Consider the following 5,164-nt stretch of genomic DNA (forward strand, 5'->3'; position numbering starts at 1 on the left):
TTGAGGTAATTTCTGCCTAGACAAGTCATCCAGTTCTTTGGTGAGCAAAGGGGGTTCATCCTCCCAAGTCTCATTACCAAATAACTTGTCATTCAGCTTCATGATTGCTCCAAGGTATTTAGCAACTTGCTCTTCAATGACATACTCATCCTCTTTAGAGGAAGAATACTCATCAGAGCTCATGAATGGCAGAAGTAAGTCCAATGGAATCTCTATGGTCTCGTTTTGAGCCTCAGATTCCCATGGTTCCTCATTGGGGAACTCATTGGAGGCCAGTGGACGTCCATTGAGGTCTTCCTCAGTGGCGTTCACTGCCTCTCCTTCCTCTCCAAATTCGGCCATGTTGATGGCTTTGCACTCTCCTTTTGGATTTTCTTCTGTATTGCTTGGGAGAGTAGTAAGAGGGAGTTCAGTAATTTTCTTGCTCAGCTGACCCACTTGTGCCTCCAAATTTCTAATGGAGGACCTTGTTTTAGTCATGAAACTTTGAGTGGTTTTGATTAGATCAGAGACCATGGTTGCTAAGTCAGAGGTGTTCTGCTTAGAACTCTCTGTCTATTGCTGAGAAGAAGATGGAAAAGGCTTGCCACTGCTAAACCTGTTTCTTCCACCATTATTATTGTTGAAACCTTGTTGAGGTCTCTGTTGATCCTTCCATGAAAGATTTGGATGATTTCTCCATGAAGGATTATAGGTGTTTCCATAGGGTTCTCCCATGTAATTCACCTCTTCCATTGAAGGGTTCTCAGGATCATAAGCCTCTTCCTCAGATGAAGCTTCCTTAGTACTGCTTGGTGCATTTTACATTCCAGACAGACTTTGAGAAATCATATTGACCTGTTGAGTCAATATTTTGTTCTGAGCCAATATGGCATTCAGAGTATCAATCTCAAGAACTCCTTTTTTCTGACTAGTCCCATTGTTCACAGGATTCCTTTCAGAAGTGTACATGAATTGGTTATTTGCAACCATTTCAATCAGCTCTTGAGCTTCTGTAGGCGTCTTCTTCAAATGAAGAGATCCTCCAGCAGAGCTATCCAAAGACATCTTGGATAGTTCAGAGAGACCATCATAGAAAATACCTATGATGCTCCATTCAGAAAGCATATCAGTGGGACACTTTCTGATTAATTGTTTGTATCTTTCCCAAGCTTCATAGAGGGATTCTCCTTCCTTCTGTCTGAAGGTTTGGACCTCCACTCTAAGCTTACTCAATTTTTGAGGTAGAAAGAACTTTGCCAAGAAGGCATTGACTAGCTTTTCCCAAGAGTTCAGGCTTTCTTTAGGTTGTGAGTCCAACCATGTCCTAGCTCTGTCTCTTACAGCAAAAGGGAATAGCATAAGTCTGTAGACCTCAGGGTCAACCCCATTAGTCTTGACAGTGTCACAGATTTGCAAGAATTCAGCTAAAAACTGATGAGGATCTTCCAATGGAAGTCCATGGAACTTGCAATTCTGTTGCATTAGAGAAACCAATTGAGGCTTAAGCTCAAAGTTGTTTGCTCCAATGGCAGGGATAGAGATGCTTCTCCCATAGAAGTCGGGAGTAGGTGCAGTAAAGTCACCCAGCACCTTCCTTGCTTTGTTGGCATTGTTGTTTTCGGCTGCCATGTGTTCTTCTTCTTTGAAGAATTTGGTCAGGTCCTCCACAGAGAGTTGTGCCTTAGCTTTTCTTAGCTTTCGCTTCAAGGTCCTTTCAAGTTCAGGGTCAGCCTCAACAAGAATGCTTTTGTATTTGCTCCTGCTCATAAGAAAAGGGAAGAGAACAGGAAAATGTGGAATCCTCTATGTCACAGTATAGAGATTCCTTGAGGTGTCAGAGGAAAAGAAAAATGGAAGGCAGAAGTAGAAAATTCGAACTTATCAAGAGATAATGAGCTCGAATTGTGCATTAAGGAATAGTGTTAGTCCATAAATAGAAGGATGTGAGAAGAAGGGAAGTAATTTTCGAAAATTAAGTAAAAGATTTTGAAAACATTTTGAAAAACACTAATTGATTTTCGAAAATAAAAGTGGGAAAGAAATCAAGTGATTTTTGAAAAAGAATTTGAAATTAGAAATCAAAAAGATTTGATTGAAAACTATTTTGAAAAAGATGTGGTTAAGAAGATATGATTGATTTTTAAAAGATGTGATTGAGAAGATATGATTTGAAAAACATTTTAAAAAGATTTGATTTTAAAAATGAATGACTTAACTAATCAAGAAAATATATGATTCAGACATTAAACCTTTCTCAACAGAAAAGGCAACATACTTGAAATGTTGAATCAAATTATTAATTGATAGCAAGTATCTTTAAAAATGGAAAGAAATTGATTTTGAAAACATATGATTGAAAAGATATGATTTGAAAAAGATTTGATTTTGAAAAACTTTGAAAACCTGAAAAAAATTGCATTAAAAACAAAATCTTCCCTCTTGTGCCATCCTGGCGTTAAACTCTCAGAATGGTGCACATTCTAGCGTTTAACGCCCAAAACTCTACCCTTTTGGGCGTTAAACGCCCAGCCAGGCACCCTGGCTGGCGTTTAAACGCCAGTTTGCCTTCTTCACTGGGCGTTTTGAACGCCCAGCTTTTTCTGTGCAATTCCTCTGCAGTATGTTCTGAATCTTCAATTCTCTGTACTATTGACTTGAAAAGACACAAATTAAAAATATTTTTGGATTTTTAATGGTGAGGAATAATCAAAATGCAACTAAAATCAAATAACAATGCATGCAAGACACCAAACTTAAAATGAGACTCTAGACTCAAACAAGAAATTTTTGGATTTTATGATTTTCTAAATTTTTTTTGTGTTTTTTTCGAAAATTAAGTGAGAAAGAAGATAAAGGTATCAAAATTCTTAATGAGAATTCCAGGAATCATGCAATGTTTAGTCTAAGACTTCGGTCCAGGAATTAGACATGGCTTCACAGCCAACCAAGCTTTCAAAGAAAGCTTCGGTCCAAAACACTAGACATGGCCAAAGGCCAGCCAAGCCTTAGCAGATCACTGCTCCAATAGCAAGATTGATAGAAATCAACAAGCTCTTGTGATGATAAGTTGAAACCTCGGTCCAATGAAATTAGACATGGCTTCACAGCCAGCCAGACTTCAACAGATCATCATGAAACTCTAGAATTCATCTTCAAGAATTCTGAAGAAAAAAAATACCTAATCTAAGCAACAAGATGAACCGTCAGTTGTCCATACTCGAACAATCCCCGGCAACGGCGCCAAAAACTTGGTGCACGAAATTGTGATCAATACTTTTCACAACTCAATTAATCCCCGGTGATGAAACCAAAAACTTGGTGTTCAATACCATGGCATAAACACAACTTCGCACAACTAACCAGCAAGTGTACTGGGTCGTCCAAGTAATAAACCTTACGCGAGTAAGGGTCGATCCCACAGAGATTGTTGGTATGAAGCAAGCTATGGTCACCTTGTAAATCTTAGTCAGGCAAACTCAAATGGATATGGGTGATATACGAATAAAACATAAAGATAAAGATAGAGATACTTATGTAATTTATTGGTGGGAATTTCAGATAAGCGTATGAAGATGCTTGGTCCCTTCCGTCTCTCTACTTTTCTACTATCTTCATCCAATCCTTCTTACTCCTTTCCATGGCAAGCTTATGCAAGGGTTTCACCGTTGTCAGTGGCTACCTCCCATCCTCTCAGTGGAAATGTTCAACGCACCCTGTCACGGCACGGCTATCCATCTGTCGGTTCTCGATCAGGCCGGAATAGAATCCAGTGATTCTTTTGCGTCTGTCACTAACGCCCCGCCCTCAGGAGTTTGAAGCACGTCACAGTCATTCAGTCATTGAATCCTACTCAGAATACCACAGACAAGGTTAGACCTTCCGGATTCTCTTGAATGCCGCCATCAGTTCTAGCCTATACCACGAAGACTCTGATCTCACGGAATGGCTGGCTCGGTTGTCAGGCGAGCGCTCGGTTGTCAGGCGATCAACCATGCGTCGTGTATCAGGAATCCAAGAGATATCCACCCAATCTAAGGTAGAACGGAGGTGGTTGTCAGGCACACGTTCATAGGTGAGAATGATGATGAGTGTCACGGATCATCACATTCATCAAGTTGAAGAACAAGTGGTATCTTAGAACAAGAACAAGCGGAATTGAATAGAAGAACAATAGTAATTGCATTAATACTCGAGGTACAGCAGAGCTCCACACCTTAATCTATGGTGTGTAGAAACTCCACCGTTGAAAATACATAAGAACAAGGTCTAGGCATGGCCGAATGGCCAGCCTCCCAATGATCTAAGATAGCATCAGAACAAAGATAACTACCAAGATGTCTCAATACAATAGTAAAAGGTCCTACTTATAGAGAACTAGTAGCCTAGGGTTTACAGAGATGAGTAAATGACATAAAAATCCACTTCCGGGCCCACTTGGTGTGTGCTTGGGCTGAGAATTGAAGCATTTTCGTGTAGAGACTCTTCTTGGAGTTAAACGCCAGCTTTTATGCCAGTTTGGGCGTTTAACTCCCCTCCTTGTGTCAGTTCCGGCGTTTAACGCTGGGAATTCTGAGGGTGACTTTGAACACCATTTTGGGCCATCAAATCTTGGGCAAAGTATGGACTATCATATATTGCTGGAAAGCCCAGGATGTCTACTTTCTAACGCCGTTGAGAGTGCGTCAATTGGGCTTCTGTAGCTCCAGAAAATCCACTTCGAGTGCAGGGAGGTCAGAATCCAACAGCATCTGCAGTCCTTTTTAGTCTCTGAATCAGATTTTTGCTCAGGTCCCTCAATTTCAGCCAGAAAATACCTGAAATCACAGAAAAACACACAAACTCATAGTAAAGTCCAAAAAAGTGAATTTTAACTAAAAACTAATAAAAATATACTAAAAACTAACTAGATCATACTAAAAACATACTTAAAACAATGCCAAAAAGCGTACAAATTATCCGCTCATCAATATTTCAAATGAAAAATGAATTCATGATGTTTATGTTGTTCGAAGAACAGACTAAAAATAATTTTTTATGAAAAATTTATGCTTGTAGAAAGTTTGGTGTGCAAAAGGGATTTCTACAGAACTTAATAGCTTTTTACTACTTTTGCTTGGCATACGTACGTGAACACACACGCGATGCGGACCCTGGGCTCTGCCCAGGCATCCTGCCTACGCAG

General features: G+C 39.8%; 1 non-coding gene across 1 annotated transcript; it reads left to right on the top strand.

Annotated features, from left to right (window-relative positions):
- The first annotated feature begins 1,101 nt into the window (after positions 1-1,101).
- LOC112713247 (small nucleolar RNA R71) lies at positions 1,102-1,209 on the top strand. Its single transcript, XR_003158222.1, has one exon. It is a non-coding gene; the product is annotated as a small nucleolar RNA R71 (small nucleolar RNA).
- The last annotated feature ends 3,955 nt before the right edge of the window (positions 1,210-5,164 follow it).

This window comes from Arachis hypogaea, chromosome 9 (assembly GCF_003086295.3).
Source record: "Arachis hypogaea cultivar Tifrunner chromosome 9, arahy.Tifrunner.gnm2.J5K5, whole genome shotgun sequence".
Lineage (NCBI taxonomy): Eukaryota > Viridiplantae > Streptophyta > Magnoliopsida > Fabales > Fabaceae > Arachis > Arachis hypogaea.